The sequence below is a fragment of the Chenopodium album genome, chromosome 17, assembly GCF_948465745.1.
Source record: "Chenopodium album chromosome 17, dcCheAlbu1.1, whole genome shotgun sequence".
NCBI lineage: Eukaryota > Viridiplantae > Streptophyta > Magnoliopsida > Caryophyllales > Amaranthaceae > Chenopodium > Chenopodium album.
Genome location: NC_137850.1, coordinates 22,781,731 through 22,807,907, shown reverse-complemented (window position 1 = coordinate 22,807,907; position 26,177 = coordinate 22,781,731). Strand labels below are relative to the sequence as shown.

At 40.0% G+C, this 26,177-nt stretch overlaps 7 non-coding genes across 7 annotated transcripts; all 7 read left to right on the top strand.

The window, feature by feature from the left end:
• Positions 1–18,209: 18,209 nt before the first annotated feature.
• On the top strand, positions 18,210–18,355 carry LOC145590469 (small nucleolar RNA snoR134). The gene has a single exon (XR_014102063.1). It is a non-coding gene; the product is annotated as a small nucleolar RNA snoR134 (small nucleolar RNA).
• A 208-nt stretch (positions 18,356–18,563) lies between these two features.
• On the top strand, positions 18,564–18,650 carry LOC145590465 (small nucleolar RNA U36a). Its single transcript, XR_014102059.1, has one exon. It is a non-coding gene; the product is annotated as a small nucleolar RNA U36a (small nucleolar RNA).
• A 39-nt stretch (positions 18,651–18,689) lies between these two features.
• Positions 18,690–18,782, top strand: LOC145590452 (small nucleolar RNA Z223). The gene has a single exon (XR_014102047.1). It is a non-coding gene; the product is annotated as a small nucleolar RNA Z223 (small nucleolar RNA).
• A 204-nt stretch (positions 18,783–18,986) lies between these two features.
• Positions 18,987–19,101, top strand: LOC145590456 (small nucleolar RNA Z278). Its single transcript, XR_014102051.1, has one exon. It is a non-coding gene; the product is annotated as a small nucleolar RNA Z278 (small nucleolar RNA).
• A 104-nt stretch (positions 19,102–19,205) lies between these two features.
• LOC145590457 (small nucleolar RNA snoR97) lies at positions 19,206–19,311 on the top strand. The gene has a single exon (XR_014102052.1). It is a non-coding gene; the product is annotated as a small nucleolar RNA snoR97 (small nucleolar RNA).
• A 463-nt stretch (positions 19,312–19,774) lies between these two features.
• Positions 19,775–19,862, top strand: LOC145590467 (small nucleolar RNA U36a). The gene has a single exon (XR_014102061.1). It is a non-coding gene; the product is annotated as a small nucleolar RNA U36a (small nucleolar RNA).
• A 40-nt stretch (positions 19,863–19,902) lies between these two features.
• LOC145590453 (small nucleolar RNA Z223) lies at positions 19,903–19,992 on the top strand. The gene has a single exon (XR_014102048.1). It is a non-coding gene; the product is annotated as a small nucleolar RNA Z223 (small nucleolar RNA).
• The last annotated feature ends 6,185 nt before the right edge of the window (positions 19,993–26,177 follow it).

Genomic DNA, 26,177 nt, shown 5'->3' with positions numbered 1-26,177 from the left:
TTCAGACAGATATCTAGGAGCCCCAAAATAGTTTGGGTGTTCGGGATCCAAAGGAGCCCTGACCCAGATCCACTGGCCTTGCCAATCCTTGTCTAAAGAGTCGTTCGGCCACATTGTCAAATACTGTGGGTGACTCTCAATTCGCCACCAGCCAGAGCCATGATGGCCATACCCACTCTGGGTATTCTGCACCAAATTGTGCAACCTTTTAAAACGGTGCAAGTTCGGCTGAAGGCCGTAGAACTGGCACACCCATAAATACATCATCACCCTTCGGATGCTGACAGGTGTCAACTGACTCAAGGAAATACGGTACTTTATCAGCACGTCCCTGACGAAGGGATGCAAGGGGAACCGAAGCCCGTACTGCAATTGTCGAGTGTACACCCCCACATATCCTGGGGGTGGACGATAGATTCTATCTGCTACAGTAGGCATTCGGCACCAATACCCATCCAGTTCAAAAATGCCATAGTACAGCTCGATTTGTTCGGCGAGGTGGTAGGCTTCAGTATTCCATACCCACCAGGAATAAGGGGCATTTGTCATCAGACCCGAATTTGCTTCGGCGTTCAGCCACTCAACAGCCCCGGGGGCAATTCTCAAGGCGCGGCGGCCGGAGGTTCCCCCTGTCCAGAAACGCTCGTCTCCTTCGTTCCTCGGGGAGGTGCTGAAGAGAGGAGCACCGCTGGAATTCCTTCTTCTTGGGTGGCCTGAGGATTATCCCCATTCCAGCTACTAACTCAGTCCTTTGGATGCCGAGGCTACCGAGGCTGCCGAGGTTGTTGAGGTTGTCTAGCCCTACCTCTAACCATGGCGGAAAATCGAAAGAAAAGAGGGTACTTTGGAATTCAAGAAAAAGCGAAGAGAATTCGAAGAAATTACCTTAATCCGAAGCGGAATTTGCCGATCTACAAATTGGGAGCAGCAAATTTCAGTTTCAAAGTCTTAATTTCGAGGATTCAACGAAGTTCCAAGTCGGAATCAAGGGTTTTACGCGAGTTTGGAGTGTGATTTTGGTGAAGAAATAAGGAGAGAGAGTGCGAAATGCGGTGTATATTGCCAGAAAAGGGAATTCTGGGAGTTGGCGCGTTTAATATCTCATTAATCCTCCATTAAGTAACCGTTAAACACACTCCCTCCAAATTAACTGCCCATTATCCTTCCAACTTCCTCCATTATTATCCAAACTGTCGTTACTTCACTAATTACGGATCAAATTCAAATTTTTTAGATTAATTAAATCATTTACTTTCCTCCTTTTTGTTAATTAAAACCCGACCCGTCATACTTCCAAATCGGGTCTGGGGGGCAAGTTGTTTGAGTCCAATTTAGCCTAATTGGGCCCGGTCCATAAATGATTCAATTATAAGCCCAAGGTCAAAAGGTTCAACTCTCCAATTCATGTCAAGTCAAGGTCCGGTCAATGTGGCAAGCCCACCTGACTTTAGGCCCAATTCTCCTCATGTGCGAAGGTATAAAAGCCTTCAATTGTCTTATTTTACATTCACTCACATCAAGCCTCAAGCAATTAATTCTCTTGCATAGCTTTCTCTCTACACATTGTACTGACTTCGGCATCGGAGGGGCCTTCCTCGGCACAACCCCCGAGGCTAGTTTACGTGTGTTTACTGTGCAGGAAATCCTCGGCCCAACATTACTTGGACCGAGCCCAGTCTTCAGCCACCTCAGAAGGACCTTGCCGAAGGTCCCATTGTTTTCACTCGAAACAGGTGCGAATTTGAGACACTTATATCTGAACAACACAAAAGTCAGCAGTGCCGCATTGGAAACTTTGGCAGGACATGTTGCTAACCTTGAAGCCCTATCATTGTCTCACACACTAATTGATGATTTTGCAATAGCATACACGAGTACGAGCCTTCCCTGAAGACACTTGACTTGAGCAATACAAATATTAAAGGTAATTTAGAACTCAGATTATTGATACAAAGTATAATATTGTGTTGAGCAAAAGTTAAAATGGCATTATTTGTCAGGTTTTGTTCATTCGAGTAGCAATGAAGATGAAGCCTTCTCGCTAGCTGCATTACAGGACCTAAAGAACTTGGAAAGGTTAGATTTAGTAGCAAATAATGAGAAGTGAAAAGAAGAGCTTAAAAGAGATATCTAGGGAGATATCAGTGAGTTTTAGTGAAAAGAGGAGGAAAGGAAAAGGAAATAAGAAGGGAGGAGTAACAAGTGATAGATACCATAAAGGAAAAGGAAATAAGAAGGGAGGAGTAGCAAGTAATAAAATACTTTCTCAAATTTGCAAAATCATAAACGTCAATTAGGAACTCTATGCATGAGTTTCTTTGTTGAAACATACCTTTATTAAGACATAAAATTTGTGTTAAATACTCATAAAAGACAGATGAAGTGAAAAGAAGAGCTTAAAAGAGATATCTAGGGAGATATTCTAGGGAGATATCAGTATGTTTTAGTGAAAAGAGGAGGAAAGGAAAGTGATACATTGAGGGAAGGAGCAAGTAGGTAGAGACTAACAAAAAATTACAAAGCCATAAAAAAAGAGTGAGGAGAAATAGATAGAGAGTGGAAAAATAAGGTCTTGAAAAGATTAATAGATAAATTGATGAATAGAAAGTAGGAAGAGGCCTTTAAAAATTCACAATTTCGTACAAATGAGTAACTAACAGAAGGAGATAAAGCCCATAGAGGAAAAGGAAGTGAGGAGGCAGGAGGGGGAGAGGAAAAGGAAAGTGGTACACTAAGGGAAGAAAAAAATTCTAAAAACCGTAAAATATGAATAAGAAAATGAGAGCTTGGAAAGATTTATTGATAAATTGATGTATAGTAACTAGAAAGAGGCCTTCTAAAATTCACGATCCATAAAAATGAGTAACACAAGGTGTTTAGGGTAAAAATACCCCAGGTACGTGGCCCAATCTCATAGTGACACGTGGCCCTATGAGAGTGTGACACGTGTCCACCTGACAGGGTGACACGTGTCAGCTATCTTTAAATACACAATACAACATCAGAAAGAGAAAAAGGCCCTGATTACATCAGGCCTAAATCCCAAGAAACCCTTGAAAGCCGTAAAACGGCGCCCCCCATGACACGTGGCGACCGCTGATTGCGCAGCCAATCACGTCACGACATTCTAGGGTACAAACCCTAGAGGGGCACATGTTCCCACCCCTATAAATACCCTAATCATTTATGATGGGAGGTGGATTATGACATAACATAAATATAGAGCATTAAAAAGCTCCAACTTCTCTCTACTTTCTCCCTCTAGCTTTTCCGATTTCCGATCACTAACTTGATCGTCGGAGGCGAATATTCCGATCACCGGAATATTCGTTGTTTTGCAGGTGTCTGAGTCTCATTGTTAGTAGAGCGTGACTAGTATCCGAGGAGATCACAAAAAACCCTAAAACATTTGGCGCCGTCTGTGGGGATACTCGTCCGTTATGGCAATAGATGGTCAGACACCTAATTCTGGTCCTCGTCCAGGCGAGGACAGATATGTAGAAGACATACGTACTACCATACAATCAAGCAATCCTTTGACTGCCTCATTTGAAGAGGCCAAACAACCTCCTGTTACCCCAGCTACCCTAATGGCCGAGCTGACTAAGCTCCGCAAAGAGTTGGCCGCTAACCAGCAAAAGGGGGAGGAGGTACTTCCAAGAAAACACACAACAAGACCAATGTGACTGATGCTAGTAATACCTCATTCCGTCGTCCGCATGGAAGGTCTCCCCTAGTCCCACGGACCAACCTCTCTAGCCTGTTGGCGAAAACACAGTCGGCTGGGGGGAGGGGCAGACAGCCGAAAAGAGTTGAGACTGAGCCGTCACAGCGTTTCAAAGACGTAAGGGATTACATTCGGCACAGGCAAAGGGAGAGGGCCGCATATTCTGACACGGCCTCTACCCCAACCATGTCGGATGAAGCCTCCAACCAATCTTTCTCACAATACACCAACACGGCCGTCTCCAGCAGAAGTCAAGCCGCTCATACTATTACTCCCATTCCAGTTCAGCCATCACAATATCAGCCCCCTCAAGTACTCAATGGGTTGATACAGCCAATTCCCCAAGTCTTTGGGCAATATGGGCCGTATGGCCAGGTGTTCGGCCAGGCTCCCTACTTGGCTGGAACGTCCGCGCAGCCTCAGCCCATCGATTGGCAGATGCGTTTGTTGAGTTTGGGAGATAAGCTGCCTCCGTTTTCGCAAGAGATACTAACGTCCCCTCAACCAGCAAAAGTGAAGAGTGTATTAGTGGGTGCCTATGATGGTACGGGCAACCCAGAGGAACATATTACCTCGTACAGGAATTTGATATACTTGCAAAGTGTAGATGATGCTACATGGTGCAGATGCTTCCCGGCCACTCTTAAGGGGGTGGCCCAGGATTGATTTAACAGCCTTCCGGCCGGATGCATAAATTGCTTTACTACCCTCAGTTTGTTGTTCGTGGGAAATTTCTCATACAACATCCCACCAAGAAAGACAAGTCTCAACTTGGCAACAATTGTTCAAGGAAAGAATGAAGGACTACGCTCATACGTCCAAAGATTTAACCAAGAAAAAGCCCAAATTCATAATATTCCAGACGAAATGGCATACTCATAATTTCTCCGGGGATTAAGGCATAATGGTTTTAAGTTTGATTTGGTAAGGAAAAAGGTTCGGTCATACGAAGGTGTATTGCGGGAAGCCGAAGCCTATATTGAGGCCGCGGACTTTTGTTCGCTCGCCAAATCAGAACAGCCGGCCAAGGGGGCTGAAAAGAAGCAATCTTCTCAGCAAGACTCGGCCGGCCGAAAGAAAGAAGGAAGCAAAAGAAAAGAAATTTGGGTAGCTGATGACAAGCAACCCAAGTCAAAGAAAAGCAAGACGTACGAGCCTCAGTATGAGTTCAACAAGGATGGCTACTCCATTTTGATGGAGATAAAGGACAAGTTTGAGTTTGAGAAGCCTCAGCCTTTGAGAGGCTCGGCCCAGTACAGAAACAAGAACAAGTATTGTCATTACCACAAGGATGTAGGTCATGACACGAACGATTGTATCAATCTGAAGAGGGTGTTGGATAAGTTGGCCGACAAGGGTTTGCTGAAACCCTATGTGACCAAGTCCAAATTCACCTTCAAACGGACACACAACACGTCCGAGAAAAAGCAACAAAGTGATAAGAAAAATGACAAGGAAGATAATGGGAATAGCACTGATTCAGGTTTTGTGGCCGTGATATCAGGAGGCTTTGCTTCAGGCGGCCCTACCATGAAAGGAATCAAGCAGGACGCTCGAAATTTGTCAAATGTGATGCAAACGGACGCCGTTAAGGCCGAGCCATTTCCTGAAGTGATCATAAGTGAGGCTGACCGTGGAGAGGTCAAGGCTTTGCACAATGATCCCATGGTCTTTGTCATGAAGATAGCAAATTTGAAGGTGGGACGAATATTGATTGATACGGGCAGTTCGGCCGATATCATCAGCCTGTCTGCCCTAAGGAATTTAAGCTTCCCAGAAGATGCTCTCCAGGATATCACTCACCCCTTGGTAGGATTTGGGGGGAGTGTCATTCATCCGGTCGGACGGATTGATCTTCCAATCCGTTTCGGGCAGAAGGGAGAGGGGAGAGACATGGTCGTTCGCTTCCTTGTTGTTAAAGAGTTGGCCGGCTACAACGTCATCCTTGGCCGCCCCACTCTGAGTGCAGCCAAGGCGGTCATAGTGCCTCACTTAATGTTGTTGAAGTTTGAAAGGTCGGACGGAAAAATTGGAACAATTCAAGGAAGTCAGAGAATGGCTAAGGAATGTAATCAGCTGGCCGTGAAGCCAACAGCGCGCAGCCCAAAACTGTCCGAGCCTAAGGAGGAAGGAACCTCACTCCCAGCATACCAGGTCGGCCAGAAGCGTAAGGCGGCCAGGGCAGAAGAAGCCTAGCAATTAATGACTGTCGGCCGGCCAGATGAGTTGAGACCCTAGCCGGCCGGCAGCCACCAGGATATAGTGCTTAACTCCAACCACCCAGAACGGACAGTTAGTGTTAGCACTATAGCTTTGGGATTGCTTGGGGATGAGTTAGTTCAGCTGTTAAGAGAATTCAAAGATGTGTTTGCATTTGAAGTTGGTGAAATGCCAGGAATAAGTCCTGAACTGGCCGTGCACAAGTTGGCCGTGAATCCTTTGATAAAACATGTCCGCCAGAAGAAGAGGAATCACGGAGAAGAGAGGAATTAGGCGGCCGCAGCAGAGGTGAAAAAGCTGCTGGACGCCGGTTTCATTCAGCAATGCTTCTACCCAGATTGGGTGGCCAATGTAGTTCTTGTGAAAAAGCCGAATGGGACTTGGAGAATGTGCGTGGACTACACGGACTTGAACAAGGCGTGTCCTAAGGATAGCTTCCCTTTGCCTAAGATTGACCGTTTGGTTCACTCTACGGCCGGACACGCCCTAATGAGTTTTATGGACGCATACTCCGGATTCCACCAAATTCCTTTGTGGGAAGAAGATCAAGAAAAGACAGCGTTTGTGACCGAGCAGGGGTTGTACTGTTATAAAGTCATGCCATTCAGCCTCAAGAATGCCCCTGCTACCTTTCAGAGGCTTGCTAACACAGTCTTTAGAGACCAGCTCAGTCGGAACATGAAGGCGTACATTGATGACATGATTGTCAAGTCAAAAGAGCCGGCCGACCATCTCAAGGATCTACGAGAAACGTTCACCGAACTCAGGCGGCATAAGATGATGTTAAATCCAAAGAAGTGTGTATTTGGTGTTGAGTCCGGCAAGTTTCTCGGATTTTTGATTGATCAACGTGGAATTGAGGCCAACCGTGAAAAAATTCAAGCCGTCCTTGATATGAAGTCTCCAAGAACAATTAAGGAGGTGCAAAGACTGACCGGCTGTTTAGCAGCCCTTGGAAGATTTTTGTTAAGGTCAGGGGATAAGTACCGTTACTTTTTTCAAACCATTAAGAAGAAAGCCATGTTCGAGTGGACAGAGGAGGCCGAGGAAACATTCGTACAGTTGAAAAGTCACTTGCATACATTGCCTCGCCTCGTCAGTCCGCTCAAGAATGAGAAGCTATATATCTATCTTGCCATCTCTGAACATTCTCTAAGTGCCGTCCTTCTTGCTGAGAGGGACGGCCATCAGGTCCCGGTGTATTTTATCAGCCATGTACTTCGCAATGCTGAGCTTAAGTACCCCCCAATTGAAAAATTTGGCCTGGCCTTGTACATGGCATCAAAGAAGCTGCGGCCGTACTTTCTGGCACATTCAATTGTGGTCTACACAGACCAACCTTTGAAGAGGTCGTTCTCAACGTTAGAAGCAAGTGGTCGCATGCTTAAGTGGGCTTTGGAACTCAGGGGCTTTGACCTTGTGTTTGAACCAAGGAAGGCAATCAAGGGGCAAGCTTTTGCGGATTTCTTGGCTGAAATGACTCGGCCTGATCTTCAGCCGGCCGGGGACCAAGTCTGGAAAGTGTTTGTGGATGGTAGTGCAACAGCGACCGGGTGTGGTGCTGGTGTTATATGTGAATCTCCTGAAGAAGACAAATATGAGTATGCGTTGAGATTTCAGTTCCAAGCGTCAAACAATGAAGCTGAGTACGAAGCATTGTTGGCCGGCCTAAGGATGTGTAAAGCGGCCGGGGCAACCAAAGTTAAAGTATGCTCGGACTCCCGGCTAATAGTCCACCAAGTCAATGGTGGCTTCGAAGCTAGGGAGCCGGCCATGATGAAGTACATGCAGCTAGTGAAGGATGAGGCCGAGTGCCTAGAACATTTCTCTCTCAGACAAGTTCCTCGATCAGAAAATCATCAAGCGAACGCTCTCTCCAAATTGGCTTCCTCGGCATCATGTGATACTCCAAGATCAGTGTTTTGGGAAGTAAAGGAGAAAAGGAGTATTGATGTCGAGCCCGTTCAGATAATAGATAGAAGTTCAACCTGGATGGACTGAATTATTTCCTATCTAAGGGATGGAATACTTCCGGACGACCCAAAAGAGAGTTGGCTAATGAAGAGGAGAGCGACCTGGTTCGAGATGAAGGATGGGGAGCTATTCAAAAGAGCTTTTGTGAAGCCTTATCTTAAATGTATAACTCCTGAAAGAGGGCATGATGTGTTGGACGACCTCCATCAGGGGCATTGTGGCTCACATATTGGAGGACGAGCCTTAGCTGAAAAAGCGACACATTTGGGATATTACTGGCCGAGCTTGAATACGGACGCCATGCAAATGGTGAAAAAATGTGACAAGTGCCAGAGGTTTTCAACCCTTATTGATCGTCCAGCAAATAGTCTATCAGTCATCAGTAGTCCGCTTCCTTTTGCTAAATGGGGCATGGACATTTTGGGGCCGTATACTCCTGCATCCGGCCAAAGACGATATGTACTAGTGGCAGTAGACTACTTTACTAAATGGGTTGAAGCTGAGGCCGTCCGGGGCATCAAATGGACGGATATGTCAACCTTCATTTGGAAGAGCATAATCACTCGGTATGGGGTACCTCAGTCAATGGTGTTCGACAATGGACCTCAGTTTGAGACGCGCCAACTCAAGGAATGGTTGGGGGACCAAGGCATAACTCATTGTTTTGCCTCAGTCAGCCGACCACAAGCCAATGGCCAAGTTGAAGCCTATAACAAGTTGATTTCAAATGGGATCAAGCGCAAGCTCGAAAAGGCAGGCGGCCTATGGGCAGATGAGTTGGTTAATGTGCTATGGTCCATACGGACAACGGCAAAGAGTTCTACAGGGGAGACTCCATTCTTTTTGGTCTATGGAGCTGAGGCTGTACTCCCAATTGAAATGTACGAGCCCACTTTGCGGGTAATGCTCTATGATGAATCGGCCAATTGGGAGGCCATGAAGACCGCTCTAGACTTTCTTCCAGAAGCTAGGGGCAATGCGGCGCTTAGACATGAAATTTATCGCTTAAGGATGAAAAGGGCATATAACCGCCGAGTGTCTAAGCGGCCGCTCAAAATGGGGGATCTAGTGTTGAGAAAAATGGAAGCTGTTGGCCGTGCCAATGAGGACGGCAAGTTGACCCCAAACTGGGAGGGGCCGTACCGAATCAGGGAAGAAGTCCGAGACGGCACATATCGCCTTGAGGCAATTGATGGCCGTCAGATCCCACGGACATGGAACACTGACAATCTTAAGAAATATCATGTTTAAGTTTTTATTTCTCCAAGTACTTAGCCAAAAAGCTGTGTATACAGCTACGTCTACTGACTGAGCCTTGTAATTAAAGCCATACGGCCACAACAATGTACTTTTGACAAAATTAATGAAAAGTTAGGCATTGTTGAACTATTTGCTGTTTTACTTATATTTATTTGCATATTATGATTTGTGATTAAAGGCCGAATGAAATGATTTACTAAGTTGCTTCCAATATAGCAACACGGCTTATCAGTCTTACTGAGTGGCCGAAGTAAAAAGGGAGCAACATTGCTCCCAATATAGCAATTCGGCCACACAAAAAAAAAAAAAAAAAAAAACTGATTCAATTCAGAGAACAATTCGTCCGCACCAATTCAAGGCGGACGGTTGAGGCAAGGTATTCTGAACTTGTTTAAAAAAGCAAGTGTCCTTTACAAATAGGGCAAGGGCATACCTAGGCGTTTAGCCCGGCCAAGTCAGGAATCTCTAAGTTGAGATAATACTTGGGATTTCTAGGGTACGTCCGAGCGATAGATTCAACGGACTACTCGTACAAAGATAGCTGAACGGCCAATTAAATTGATTCGGTGCTTCACCTAGTCCAAGGGCAATCATTACTATGATTTGATTAACTTGCTAGTTGTCATACCCTTTAAGGCATAAAAACTACCAAGTTAATCAAACATCTTAGAGTATGGACTAGGCGAACACCAAATAAAGGGGCATACCCCTAGGAGCGTACGAAAAAGCATAATATTGAGACGTACGAAAAACATTCAAAAAGCACAACATTGCAAAAAATTGCTAAGTATGAAACAGAATTAAAGAACTGCTCAACGGGCGGACGAAATGTTCATTAAACTGACCGTGCAAAAGGCGGCCGAAATGTTTACAAAACCGCTCAAATAGGCGGCCTCAAAAAAAAAAAAAAAAAAAAGAGTACAGAATAAGCTAAGTAAAGTAAAGCTGAAAAAAGAAGAAGAAGCTAGGTAGCTGAGCAGACGGTTGCTGGAGGACCTGAGCTCTACTTAGCCGTATCATCCTTGGCAGGATCCTCCGCAACCTTGGCATCTTCGGCCGGAGCGGCATCACCGTCTGCCCCCTCCTCCTCATCTCCCTCTTCCTCATCCTCTCCGGACTCAGGAGAGGTAACTACCAGCTCTAGAGGAGGCTGGCCGGCCTTCTTCGCCTCTTCTCTGAGGCAAACATAGTTCAGCCGCTTCTTGAAGCGTTCTTCATAGTACGCGGCCTCTCCGTCGTCCACCATCAGCTCGAAGGCATCGAAGAAGTATGCCCTAAGCCTGTCTTCCGCATTCTGCTCAATGCGGACGATTTCCTCCGCGCTGGGCGGCCGAGGAGCTTTTAGCTGCTCAGCATAGTCCGAAACGGACTTCCTCAAGGCCTCAACCTCGGCCTTCAGCGCGTCCGCTTCGTCCAAAGCAAACTTAAGGTTGGCTTGGGCCAACTTCAGCTCACTCTTCAAGGCCTCAGACGCCTCGAAGCCCAGCCTCCATTTCTCTTTCTCCAGGACGGCCTCGTCCCTCTCAACCCGCATGGCCTCCCTGGCCAAGGACTCCTCTTCGAGTGCCTTGCCCAGTTTGACCAGGTCTTCAGTTTGCCGCGCCGCCTTGTCAGCCAGCGCGGTTATTTGGGTCTCAAAATGAACCCTTTGGACGGCGGTCGTCCCCGTCACAGCATCCTCGGCCTTCCTGATTTCGAGCCAAGCCTGCTTCAGCCGCTCGTTCTCTTTATCCTTCCATTCAAGGAAGGCGTTCAGGCGGAGGAAGAGCTGCGGACAGAAGAAGGAAACTTAGTCAAATATAGAAAAATTTGCTAAGTGTTAGAAAGAAAAGGTATAGAGAAAAGGAGACGTATCTCAGCAGTACAGTTGAGCATAGGGCCGAGGAATCCCTCATTGATTCCCCGCAGCTTATCACGCTGCGCTTGGGGAACCGCGCGAACCATGGCCTCGCGCATGGCCTTCCTGTCCGCGCCAGTCAGTGACTGGCCGGGCAGCCTCATTTGCAACTCCTCTGAGATGTCTGCGGACGACCGGACAAGAAGAGTTAGCTAAAATTTACAAGTACAAGTAAATCAAACGGTACAAGAATAAGGAAGAAAGGCTAACCAGTGGAGAAGCTTGGAGGAGAGAGATTGATGGGAGGGGGCGGCAAAGAGGCGTCCCCCTCGTTGTCTAAACGGCCAGCAGTGTCACTGGCCGACTAACTGGCATTTAGCCAATCAGATTTTTTAACTACCTCGACATGCGGAGTCGAGATGGAGCCGGTCATTTTTTCCGGGGATGACTTACCCCCATCGTCCAGTGGGACAGACGAATCGTGGACCTGATCAGCAATAGGTTCCACGGGCTTGGAGACCCCGCTTTGTGTCAGCCGGGGCTGTTCTCCTTGAGACTGCGTTGTAGCAGTCTGCGACTTTGCCTTGGCCGCGGATTTGGAAGGCGTCCTGGTTGCAACCGTCTTCCTCCTTTTAGATGCGTTCGCATCAGGAGTGGACGAAGCCGGCTGCTTCCTCCTTGCCTTCGGAGTAGAAGAAGACTGTAAAAACACAAGCAAAGTTAGAAAAATTTCAACAAGGCAGAAAGCATGTCAGTGTCCGTGTGAATTGGGGAAGGAGCTCCCTTCCAACATGTATGAACGGACGAAATGCGTCCGTGCAAACTCGGGAAGCAGGCTCCTCCCAATATAGCAGAACGGACAATGAGGAAAGAAAAACTCAAAAAATAAACTAAGTGTTTACCTCCTTGAGTTGCTCGTACATCTTGAAACGAGCCTTATATCGAGCAAGGTCCACCTCGGACATCGCCACCTCTCCCTTCTGAGCCGGGTCAAGCATAGCGTACGCCTCCGCTGCAAAGAGAAAAAAGCAAAGTGTTAGAATATTTTTCTAAAAACTCTACGTGCGTACAAAAAGTTTATATATCTAAGTGTCCACCTTGGGGCATGTTCTAGTACAGGTCGTACGCAGACATGAAGGTAGTGTCCCTAAGCCAATTGGCAAGAGGAACCCAATGGCGAGGGACACGTTCGGTTTTGTTACCCCGCTTGACTCGGTTGACCATGAAATATTCAAGTTGGTGCTCCTGGCTTGCATGGATGGGCGGCTTGTCAGGTTTATGGTCCCCGCGTCCGAGCTGAATGGGATCCGGACGGCACTTGTTCATACGGAGGTTGAACTCCGCATCTTGGGTTTTGATGCGGTAGAATCGGTGCTTCCAGTCCCTCCATTTGCTGACACGGTCGACCACAACCATGTAATCCCTGGTCGCGCTCAAGACGAGCCAACCATCCGTATCCTTCTCCAGCCGAGTAAGTGAGTGCATCTCATAGAAGACCGCAAAGTCTGGCGTGAAACCCTTGCAGATGCACGTCACCAAATACCCAAAAATATTTAACCAACTGTTTGGCGTCAGTTGGAAAAGGCCAATGTCATATTCGTCCAGAATTGTTCGGACGAATGGATGAAGAGGGAAGCGAAGGCCTACATCCAAAGCGGCCCTGTAAACGCAAAACGCCCGTTTGCGCGGCTTCTCATCATCCCAGGTAGCCACAGCAATGGCTTTCCTGGGGACTTGTATTTCGAATCCCTCCCCCAAATGGAGGGACTCCTTGTACTCCTCAAAATCCTTTTTCAAGAACTTTAGGGCAGTCTCTCCAACCGTACAGGCGTACGGGTCCCTGAAGTTGTCAATATTGGCGACGTTTTCTTCGGCCGCCGCCTCACCTTCGGCCGTCTCACCCACGGCCTCTTTCTCAACTTCTTCTTCTTCCACTTGGTGAGAAGGGGCACTCCCAAACTCTGAAGACAACACCCTGTCCAAGTCTGCTACCTCGGCCGAGCTTCGGCCTCTTGAGCTATGTACGCCCATGGAAGAAGGAACGCCCTCCTCAACTAATGGACGCTTGCCTTTGTCTTTGGCAGCGTCCGCCTGATTTCCCGAAGGAGGGGCGTTGCGAATAGGCAGGTCGGACGGTTCCCTAATTGAGATTCCCGTCATGGGTCTGTCCGCCCCGCCCAGTTGAAGTAGAGGTTGAGAGGAAGAGGGGACGGACGAACCAGCAGCGTCCGCCCCAAGATCGGTAGGATGGTCTTTGCAGGCTACCAGTTCGGCCCCATCCATGACTGAACTGGCAAATTGAGGGAACCTAAGTCCCGGAGCAAGAGTGGACGAGGCGCCTTGAGCTTGTTGGCGTTCCTCGAAAGAAGAAGTGACCTCCACGGCCAAGTGATGAGAGCCAGTGGAGGCGGTCGTTGTTTGGGTGGTGGTGGTAGTCTCCACCTCCATGGTACTTGGGTTATTAGGGTCATAAGGGACCCTAGGGTGAACCAAACTACCGTCTGGGTTCCTGGCCGCATGAAGATCGCGCGTACGCATTGTTCTTGCCATTGCCTGTGGGGACAGAGAAGAATAAGTGGGGGTGAGTATGTATGCATCAGACATAAACTCACTCCAAGGAGGAGACAACTCTTCTCCGTCCACTCTAGACTCCTCAGTCCCAGGCGAACGGCCGGCCTCATGAGGAGAGTCGGACGAAGCCGAGTATGGATCCAAAATTAAAGTAAAGAAAAAATAAAAACACAAGAAAAGAAAGAAGTGTAGACGGCCTACCTGTGTACGTTCTGAAAACTTCGAAAGTGTTCTTGGTGTTGTTGAAGATTGACCGGAAAACTCAAAAAATGCCCGGACAACTCAAACTCACGGCGGCGCTCTTGAAGATTAAAAGGAAAATCACTTTCTCTCACTAGACTGCTCTGACTTTTCTCTAGAATTCACAATTGGGTAAAGTGTGAAAATGAGAATTCACTTCCCATATTTATAGAATGAACTTATGGGGGCAAAATGGTAAAACCATCTTTCCCGCCTAAACATTCAAACGGTAATTTTTTGAGAAATTACTCGAAGAAAGGGACAGAATGACGTTAGGGTTCTGTTAACTTGTGAAAAAATCAGACGGACAATTGACGGCATGTCAAAGTGAGTTGAAGTGAGTTAAGTCACAAATTCAAGAGATTTACACCTTCAATACTTAGTCTCCAGAACTTAAACATATCTAAGAGGAGAATGCGTCCGCCCAGTTCCCAGACGTTTAGTCCAAAGGGGAAAGTTCAGACGTACGCAGCATGATGAAAGAACCATAGAGTACGCCTGAAATCAAGGAAGCCCAATCCATTTCAAAAATATGTGGACGCTCTGGGTAGTTAGGAGATAAGCTCCTCCTAGAGTATCAGAACGTCCAGACCAAAATAGGAGGATGTCTAGTCCCACTGCTGAGGCCGCTCTGGGTGGCTAGGAGATAAGCTCCTCCCAGAGTACGAGAACGTCCAGACTAAAAAGCAAGGATTTTCATTTTAAATGCTGTGGACGCCCTAGGTAGTTAGGAGATAAGCTCCTCCCAGAGTATGAGGACGTCCAGTCCAAGATATGCGGACATCCCGATGAGCTAGGAGATAAGCTCCTCCCAGAGCATGAAGACGTCCAGTGCAAAGTATGTGGACATCCAAATGAACCAGGAGATAAGCTCCTCCCAGAGTATGAGGACGTCCAGTCCAAAATATGCAGACGTCCCGATGAGCTAGGAGATAAGCTCCTCCCAGAGCATGAAGACGTCCAGTCAAAAGTATGTGGACGTCCAAATGAACCAGGGGTTAAGCCTCTCTTAGAGTACGAGAACGTCCAGTACAAAGTATGGACGCCCAAATGAGCAAGAAGACAAGCTCACTCCAGACTACGAGGACGTCCAGAACAAAATATACGGACGTCCAGGTAGCAAACAGAGCTTTGAGTCCAAAGTATATGGACGTCCAGGGCAGATGGGAGGTAAACCCAACCCAGAGTGCCAAGACGTCCAGAATGCAAGATCAGAGGAGGCGGCCAGTAAGTGTACGAGCCACCCCCTCTGAGGGGCAAATGTTTAGGGTAAAAATACCCCAGGTACGTGGCCCAATCTCATAGTGACACGTGGCCCAATAAGAAGGCGACACGTGGCCCTATGAGAGTGTGACACGTGTCCACCTGACAGGGTGACACATGTCAGCTATCTTTAAATACACAATACAACATCAGAAAGAGAAAAAGGCCCTGATTACATCAGGCCCAAATCCCGAGAAACCCTTGAAAGCCGTAAAACGGCGCCCCCCATGACACGTGGCGACCCCTGATTGCGCAGCCAATCACGTCACGACATTCTAGGGTACAAACCCTAGAGGGGCACATGTTCCCACCCCTATAAATACCCCAATCATTTATGATGGGAGGTGGATTATGACATAACATAAATATAGAGCATTAAAAAGCTCCAACTTCTCTCTACTTTCTCTCTCTAGCTTTTTCGATTTCCGATCATTAACTTGATCGTCGGAGGCGAATATTTAGATCACCGGAATATTCGTTGTTTTGCAGGTGTCCGAGTCTCATTGTCAGTAGAGCGTGACCAGTATCCGAGGAGATCACAAAAAACCCTGAAACACAAGGAGATATATCCCATTGAGGAAAAGTGAGAAAACAAGGGCCTGAAAAAGATATATTGATAAAATGATTGGACATCAAGTAGAAAGAGGTCTTCTAAAAATTCACGATCCATATAAAAAACGAGTAATGCATGGAGATAGAACCTATAGAATAAGAGGAAAAAGAATTATAAATCTTACAAATTGATGCAACAAAATAGTTAGCGCTATAGCACATCAAATCACGCAAATCATACCGCCAAGCAAAAAAAACGCTGGACTATCACACGCGAGAGGACGACTGTTCACAACTTCACATTGGAATAGATGTAGCAATTATTTGATGGCCAATATTTCTTATTGCCTAAAAAATTTTGATAACTTGGGGGGCCACACGCTTGACATTGCATCATAATATGGTAATGTCTCTAGATTTCTACATAATTTTGTGCATCTCTAAATGATCCTATTGCCACAAATTTTATTCAATTTCAGTCCTACACTTCAGCAACTTTTCAATGTTAAATTTAACACTGAAATTTTCAACATATTGTAGTGTTTTCTTTAATTTTTGTTGTTGATCTTTTGTTTTGTTTTCTACATATAATAGCATAAGCAAAGAGAATTAAGAAGTGTAGAGTTCGTGTTTGCACTACAAGAAGCACTTGATAAGCTGCTAGAGCTCTGGTTGAAACAGCCATCCAAGGATGGAAAATGCGATGCCTAACTTTTAAGATATAGGATTGTGCTTTAGTTTGTCTCTTCCTTGACTCAGGCACAAACCTATCTTTTGATTTCTCTTTCAAAGAGAAATACACATCCAATTTTAGCAAAATGATCTCAAAGCAGGGGCTAAGAAAGAGCATGCTAATTGCTAATGGCCTGTATAGTACACAATAATCTCTTTAGAAAAGATAGGTCAATTACTTTTGACAATTTTATATCAGATAATCAACACCGATGTCTTGGCTTTTTCATATAGATAAACTAGGTAACACAACTAAATAGAGGGACATTATTCTATTGTGTATATAGTGCTTCTATTTTCAAGGTTAACTTGTCTTCGCAATATAGTTCTATACTACTTCCCGAATATGTATTTCTACTATCTAATTATGCCTACTTTATTTAGAAATAAATACAATTATTTTCATTCACAAACCGTTATGACATTACATATTTTAAAAAAAATCTTGAAATCACGACAAATTAATTTACACACGACAATACAAAGAATACATACACTTGCTAAAAAGTATTTATCTTAAACTCATCATAAGAATAATAAATATTTAAACCTATATATATATATATATATATATATATATATATATATATATATATATATATATATATATATATATATATATATATATATATATAAATATATTAAAATAACAACCATTGATGTCATCATTGCCTACGTGTCACTTTTTTATTTAATTTTTTCCCTCCAAAATGCAAGGATGATGTCATATTTTATGATGTCATATTTTTTTTTTCCTTTTTAAACTACCTTATTTAACATAGCTTTGAAAATATATTCCATTTGAATTTTAAAATTTTAAAATTTGGGTTTTCTACACATATTGTGCTATTTAGTTATTTACGAGTTATTGACAATAGTTAATAATATAATTTAATTAAAATTTCTTAATTAAATATGAAAACTATGCATTTTCGGGAATTGTATTTTCGTATTTAATTAAAAATTAGTTAGGAAAAATGTGGAAGTTATTTTCTTTCAATACGTGTTAAAAGTCTATAATTCAATTCTTATTTTAAAATCGTGCATCGCACGGAGTTAATTTAATAATTATGACAAAAATTCAAACGCTAAACTATCGTGCGCGGATGCGCGCAAGAGGGCAACTAGTATTTTAAAATGGGGAGAGTATAAAAAATACGGAGTAAGAATCAAAATTGTAATCCCTCCGTCCCTTTATTACATGTCTGTATTCTTTTTTGGGGTGACCAAAATTAAATGTTTGTTTCTATTTATAGGTTTTACCTTTTTATAATATTATTCTCTTTTTGATGATTTGTCACCCTTTTTCTTTTTCTTTTTTGTACTTTAATATCAATTCCCAATACTTTCTCTCTCCTAATTCCCAACTACTTTTTCTTTATCTCTATCTCTCTCTAACCCCACATGCATATTTATACTCCCAATTATTAGTTTTAAGGAATCTTTAACTTTCTTAATTGCCGTGCAAAATGAGAAATAGGCATGTAATAAACGGATAGAGGGAGTACTCTATAACAATAGATTGAAAAAGTGAAAAAAAAAATAAATAAATAAAAAATAAATTTGCAATACATTGAAATCCAAGGAAGAGGGAGACCCTTCTCAATCTGGCCCATCCTTTTATTCACTCTGATGTAATCTCAAATTAGGGTTTAACCAGCCGTTCATCCCCCATTCTCTCTCTCCTTTATAAATTCTCAACCCTAAAACATTTCTCAATCATCTTTCTTCTCTTACCTCTTCCTCTTTCTTCCTCTAAAACCTGGATCATTTTCTTCATCTTTTCCAAATTAATGGCGATTTTGCTAAATCAATAAACAAAATCAAAGTCATACGCACTAGCTTACCCCGGGCTTCTCTGAAAAACTTTTAATCTGAAGATGCTAAAGCCCCAAAGCCGGTGCTACAGTTTCCGCCGTTCGTGTTGCAGTTCTGCCGCTTCTTCACGGCTTTCTTGTGTCTAAGTAACGGCTACATCTCATTTTCTCTCTCCTCTTTTTTTAATTGTTTGCCTCAAAACACCTTTAGGCTTGCTTGTTAAATTCGATTCAATTAAAGTCTAGTCATGGAGGCATACACAGATTCGGCGATGTTAACGTGGAGGTTAACACCTTTGTTATGCCTCTAAAATTATCCGCTATATTTTTTGAATTATTTTTTATTAATATTTGAAATTTGAGAAATTATTGGCTATGATTTCAAAATTATCCGCGCTTCTGAGATAACTCGGTGAAGTATATGGATTAAAATGGTTGAATTTCTTGATATGAGCCGATTTTTTTCATTAATTTTTGTTATTGTTAATGATTTTCTTCTTTGCTGTGATGATTGATTTAATCAGCTTAATGCCAGTTCTGCTTCAGAAAATTCTTGATCGAAAAAGCTGTATAATAATCTGAGCTAAAATGCAATTCATTATAATCAATTAATTTTTTTTTTATTTTTGTAAATTTAGTTAAATTAGGGTTTATGATGGGTAATTTCACTTGGTTGAAGGTGTAGTTTCGAATTCGAATCTCACTTTGAAGCGTTACACCTAATAATGATATCATCAAATCGAATATCTGAAACCTTTTCAAAATTAAATCTTTTATAATTGAATTAAATTAAGCCAATGATGATAAAATCCAATTAAATGAGGTGTAATGGATCTGAGTCCCTGTTTAACAGGGGGAACCTCTCGGTGAAACTACATTCATATGATATTATTGGATTTGACTGAGGTTTGTTTTTTCAAAGCATAAATTAAATGTGACGACTAAAATTGGATGGACGGGAAATGATTAAGTTAATGTATGTTACTGAGTTTTAACTATACTCTTTATTACCTGTAAAAAATGGGTAAAGAGCCTGAAAAAACTCAGAAATCGAGTGTTGTCATCAGCTTCTTCCTTCGGATATTACGGGACTGGAGTTAAATAACAGCATTACATTTTATCAAATACACTATTACTGTATCCTAACCTAACAAACCATGTTTCACATAAATTACAAACAAATTGTGTTGTAATGGAGCTGACTTCATCGGATTTAAGTTAGGTTTTTGACGTATAATTTGGATTTAAATGTAAGTTCTCAACACTGCTGGCATTCATTGGACCGTTATGAATTTTAAATTGGAGGGTTGTAGACTACCCTTGAATTGAAATTATATTTACAGTACTCATTGTTAATCCAACTTAAAACGAAAGTCTCAATTGAATTAATGAGAGTAGTCTTTTATGTTTATATGCACACTTTTTGTCCGGGTGTATAAATATTACTGAGAAGGTCAGAATTACTTGTTATGAGTACCGTAATAGTTGTAATTTGTGATTAATTGGAGTATTATGAACAAATTTAACCTGTTTTTTATCAACTTGTGACGTAAACATCACTAAGACAAATTTTGGAAAGACTGGTTATGATTTCAAATTTATCCGAGCTTCTGAGATAACTCGATGAAGGAAGGGTTACAATTTTGGTTGAATTTCTTGATATGAGCCATTTTGTTGAATTAATTTTGTTATTTTCGATGGTTTTTTTGTTTAAGCCGTGAGGATTAAAGTAATCAGCTTAATGCCAGTTCTGCTACAGATAATTCTTGATAGAAAAAACTACTTCTTCCGTTCTATTAATATTGCAACAAAGAGGAAATTACGCATCCTAAAACACATTTTATATGCTAAATATCTATAATTGTGTAAGTGTAAAAATTGTAAAAAGTTGATATTGTGAAAGTATTTTATGAGATGAATCCAATAAGATCCCACATGATTATATTTTACTTAATGTATAAATCTATATTATATGGTCAAACAAGAGTGATGAATAGTGCAAAAAGTCAATTGTTGCAATATTAATGGAACGGAAGAAGTATATAATAATCCGGGAAGCTGATACACATACAATGGTTGTATGTAGGCTTCACATATAACACCAATTGAAGCTTGCCACATCATCATAGACTAAAAAAAAAGAAGAGGGAAAATTAGTGGGGAAATGTTTCACCCATACTGCAGTATAGGCGGGTAGTTTAGCGCCAAACTTTCAGCATTAAATGCCTTTGTTATTTTATTTTTTTACACCCAATGCTTTTTTTTTTTTTTTTTTTTTTTTTTTTTTTTTTTTTTTGTAATGTGTTTCCCAATAAAAATAATATTGACTATAAGAAAATATCATCCTTAGTTTTTCGGCAGTGACAATTGACAAATACTATTCTTTAGGCTACAAATTCTAGCCATATTACAATTTATGTAAAAAAAATATTTTCTTATGAAGTTAAAAAGATGGGCTAAGCCATTAACGCCAACGAAGAAAAACTTACTAGATCGAAGCTATATATTAATGCTAACGAATTTCTGATGAAGTTAAAAATAATCTTAAAAATTTGCAAACCAAAAAATGTTGAAAAAGGAGATCAACAAGCTAGACAATGGATCTGATGATAATTTGATAAACTAGTAATGTGAATCACAAAAACAATCTTAAAATACAAATTGTACTTTTCCAGTACCTAAAAATTATTTAAAAAAAATAAGTTGGTAATACAAGGGAGTAATTTGTATATGTTAGCAACATGAAATAACAATTGAAAGACGTTATAAATAAATGCTTCAACATGTCTCTCGCCATAAAACGAATTCAAACAACACTATCAATATATAAATGAATTAGAATTCTTAAATTATAATGATCAACATCAATCTGCCAATTCTAAAGGTGAAATATGAATACTTTTTGGCAAAATATAATACATACTTGTTGTACACAATCATTATCACTTACAAGTGTTACAACTTGTTAGTGCTAAACAATCTCAAGTGTTTACGATTTTTAAAATTAATCATAATCATGTTACTAGAAAAGTGGTTTTAATAAAAAAAAAAATAAAAAATCACTCTAACATATATTAGGGTTACTAATGTATTATTCTGTCACCGGTTTATGTTAAAATCTATACTAATTTAAAGTTTATGTGTCACGTAGGCCTTTTCACTTACGCCACATCACCTATTCAATATTTCATTATGCCACGTCACCTATTAAACTTCTCATTATGTCACATCACCACTAAATCAACTTTAATCATTTTGGCACATCACTATTACTCCCCTATAAAAAAAAATAAGGATAAAGAGATTCAAATACCCAACCTTGAGGAAGTAGATCTGGATGAATAATATGTAATTTATTTGTTGGTTCATAACATGACAATTCGTAAATAATTAACATTAGTACCACTAAGATGTGAAATGTATCATTGTTATTACAATAATATTGTACTAAAGATTGTCCACTTCTCATAAGATTGAGGCTGAGTCAGAAACCCCTTGTAGTCGAGGATATCAATTAAGATTTTTATCCAATAATTGCTATTAATCATGTAATTAATTTTTCCACAATAAAATAATTAGAACCTCACTAGTGTTTGTTGGTAATTTGTTAATCCTTAGTATACACAAACACATACATCAATTATATCGATATTAAGTGATCTTATTCATAGGTATAAAAATGTTAAAATTATTTAGCATTCCATTACTCAAGTTGTTCATTTTATTTTAGTAAAATAATCAAACTTAATTATATTCTTTTTTACATCATGATATTTTATTTTTTAAGCAAGTAGCAATTATTTTGGTTATTTTTAGTAATACGATTAAAATACTTGCTTACCACATTTAACTATTTGTGTTACTAAAAAAATTATTAAATGTTTAACTAAAAATTTTTAAAATACTTGCTTACCACATTTAACTAATTGCAAAACTTAATCAAACCAAAATACTTGCTTACCACATTTAACTAATTGGAAAACTTAATCAAACCAAAATACTTGCTTACCACATTTAACTATTTGTGTTACTAAAAAAATTGGAAATAAAGTGTTCGATATTGTCGGGGGTTTCACGTTTATAAAGTCAATTCATCCTTTTTCCTTCCTCAAAATTGAGGATTTTCATGTTTATTTATATATTTTTTTTCCATAAAAATCATTTTTTTTTGACAAGCCATAAGATCGAATTCTAGAACTCATTGTTTCTTAAATTTAGGAGTTCAGTTTTTTTTTCTTTTTCTTTTTTTTTTTTTTTTTTTTTTTTTTTTTTTTTTTTAAATAAGGAAAATTTAGGAATTTAGTATATTTGGTATGCAAGATTGCAAAAATAAAAAAGGACGTCATGGGTTTCTTATGGTTTTATTAGACGATTTTGCCTTCCCAAATTGTGGTTGGTGTTCAAGATTATCGTCAAGTAAATGAATATTCATCTTGCTTGCCTATTAATGAATTAGTAGCAGATGACAATTGTTAAGATGGATAAAAAGATGAGGAATTGAAGATGGAATTCTGGTGAAATTAGAGGGTCTGCCGAAAGAGTGACGAAGGAGATGGCATGTTGATGAAAAATGATTAATAATTCAATGTCGAAAAAGACAAAAAATATAATTCAAGAAAAAAAAAATTAAAGCTAAACATTCAGCTTCCATGGAGAATGACGAAGGTGGAAGATGAAATATGAATAAAAAATTATTTTTTAAAATATATTTTTAAGAGATAAAATTTGCATTGGAAATGACACAAAATTTGAAATTCAAAGGTTAGATTAAATCTGAAATTTATTTGAAATTCAAATAAAATTTCAAATATGGTGGATTTTGGGACCCATTTCACCAACCAATTAAAGACTGACATGTCACATAGTATGTGTAGCCTTTTCCTAATAATCCGAGTTAAAAACGAATTTTTTTTTTGAGTGAAATGTTTTGATCTTTTAAAAATTTTAGCCAATGAAGATAAAATCCGATTAAGTGAGGTGTTGTGGATCTGAGTCCCTGTCTAATAGAGGTAACCTCTCGGTGACGCTACATTCATATGATATTACTGGATTATACAGAGGAATTTTATGAAATTTTAACCAAGTGAGTATTAGAGCAAGTTTAGCTCCAAATTTTAAAACTTAGATGTGACATTATTTTTGATGGCCCCATTGAAAATGATGTCATTAAATTCTTATTAATACTCATCAAAACTTGTTTAAATTTATCACTTTATCTTAAGACTTAAATATATTACACATATATATTTTTTTTTTATCTCTTTATCTGTAGAAAAGTGTAAAAAAAAAAAGATAATACAAATAAAATTGAGATGGGTTTTAATTTCAAGTCTTGAGTCTTGAAATTCTAAGATTTAACTTGAGATTTAAGAAGAAAAATGGGAAAAGTATTAAACATAAGTCTTAATAAGACTCAACTAGCTTAGGTCCCGTGTCATGCACGGTAAATCTAATTTTTGTTTTAAAAAAAATAACACTAATAAATAAAAGTGATGCTTTTAAGTAATTTCTTTGATTTTAATAATATAAATCAATATTATTACGGAGTATTAATTTTTTTTTTGGCAAAATCTAACATTACTCTATTTATCAGATAATTAAAAAGAAGTTGGAATAATATTTTAGATAAATGTGTATGGAAGAATCATGAACACCAAATAAAAAGGAATTTTTTTTTAACATAAAAATAAAACTACAGACCTGTTTTTACTGAACTGAAGTGATTGGAGCTGAATTGAACTAAATATTTTATGAGAGAATGAAATTAGGAACTGAACTGAAGTGAAAATAAGTTGAAGAGAACAGGCCCTACCTCTGTTTGTTTTAGTTGAAAATAAGTGAAAAAAAAAAAGGTTTTTAACACCAAAACTTCTAAAACTTTTATTTTACCACAAAAAATTCTAAAAATTGTTTTTTACCACCTACAGTCAAGAAAACCGTTAAATCTAACGGCTTAAAAAAAATTCTTCGATTTGAGGTTTAGGGGGGCATTTTGGCTCTTTGGATGCAATTTGAGGTCAGAATTGACAAAAAATGATCGAAAATGCCTCGTTTTGCGTGTTCACGCAAATCGAGTTATTTTTAAACACACAAAATGAGGCATTTCGATCATTTTTGTCAATTCTGACCTCAAATTGGACTCAAAGGGCCAAATTGCTCCCCAAAACCCGACCATGTGTTTGGCACGAAAATTGAAGAACTTCAAAAATTCTATTAGGTTTTTGACGTCAAGTGGTAAAAAAACAATTTGTAATTTTTTATTTGGTGGTAAAATAAAAGTTATAGAAGTTTTGGTGGTAAAAAACAATTTTTTTGATTTTTTTGGTGGTAAAAGTAAAAAAATCCTAAAAAAAAAAGTTACGGAAAGGGAGGTTTTGGAGGGAAAAAACAAAATCAGGATTGACATGTGTCATGCCTGATGTTTATTTTAGTATTAAGTTATTGATTCCTTTCGATAGTTGCCATAATGTACAACACTTGCAATATGTGACGAACTAGCTTACCCGCAAGCGACACTAGCCTGGAACAAAAGGAGGGGTTTGGAGAGTCCCTCAAAATAGACTGAAAATGACTACTATTCCAAACATCTTCTGCAACACAACAATAAGAAATCATCCCTTGTTGCCTCGCACAAATGATCCCTTGTTGTATGCCTATGGAAATGCTCTTGGTTGATGCCACACACCCGTTGCTCATTCGCTACAGGAAGTGGCTAAGCTTTACAATGGGTTGAACTCCGAATCCATCTATGACTCAAAACTTGAGACACATGTATTGAACCTTGAATCTCGACTATCCTGTTCACACAATACCAAAGGCAAGAGGAGAAATTGGAGATAAACTAAAATAATAAAACAAAGTAAGAGAAAATAAAATGAAATCTATCTATATTTTTATCATATACTAAATTAATCACTAGACTTATCCCTAATATATACGTGCTACATTTACGTAAAAAATTTTCCCGTTAAAAACTTTTTATTATTTATTTTTTCTTATAAAATAACTAGATTATCCCCGTGCGATGCACGATTAGAATTAATTTTTCTTGTAATTTATGTTTTATTGCATTACAATGTATTTGTATACAAAGATTAGAATTAGATATAAAATTATTCACATTTCTTAAGGAAAGTAAAAAAAAAAAATTATTAGAACTACCATCAAACATCAAACAAATTAAGTATGTGCAACGAAACTACAATTTAGGAGAGAAACTTGATTAATTGAATTTTGTATAGATACTTGTACATTGAAGTCTAAAGTGTAGATTAAAAAAAAAATTATAATAATTTATGACATCACACATAGAGTTGGAGGAAAATTTTTAAATGTGAGAATGATACGTAGAATAGTTTAGGGTTGATGATGTCAGTAATGTTTTGTTTTAGTAATAGTAAATAAATAGATATGATAAAAAGAAAAGTTATGGTAATGAATAAAAACTTACAAAATTTATAAAAATATCTTAAATAATGGGAAAAATTGAAAAGAATAATCCTTGCTTTGACACATCTTCTCAAAACAATTCCACCTTTGTGTATTCACGAAATAATCCCACCTTTATACCCCATATTCTTTAAAAAAGCCTTTTACTTGTTAGTGAAATTGATAACTTGTCTAGAAGGTCTTTTGCCACGTGTTCTCTTCTAATTGGTTTTTGTTATTCTTTTAAAAAAAGAAATAAACAAAAGTATTAATAATCTCGAGTTTCTTCCTCCTTACCCTGTCGGATCCCCCTCCCCGGTCAAATTCCGCTGTTGAATTGCTCGAAAAATAGAGCAACAATCCATGGAATGACAACAAAGACGGAAAAATGGCGTTGAAAATTGAGAATTGGTTAGAAACGCGGTTGCCATTTCGAAACCTTGGACCTTAACAAAAACAGAACCAATGGCGGTTGAGATCTCGTCTTTTTAATCTCTCTCCGCATTGCTATGATGGCGGTTGAGATCAGGTAGGGGGTAGGGATGGTGGCTGTTCA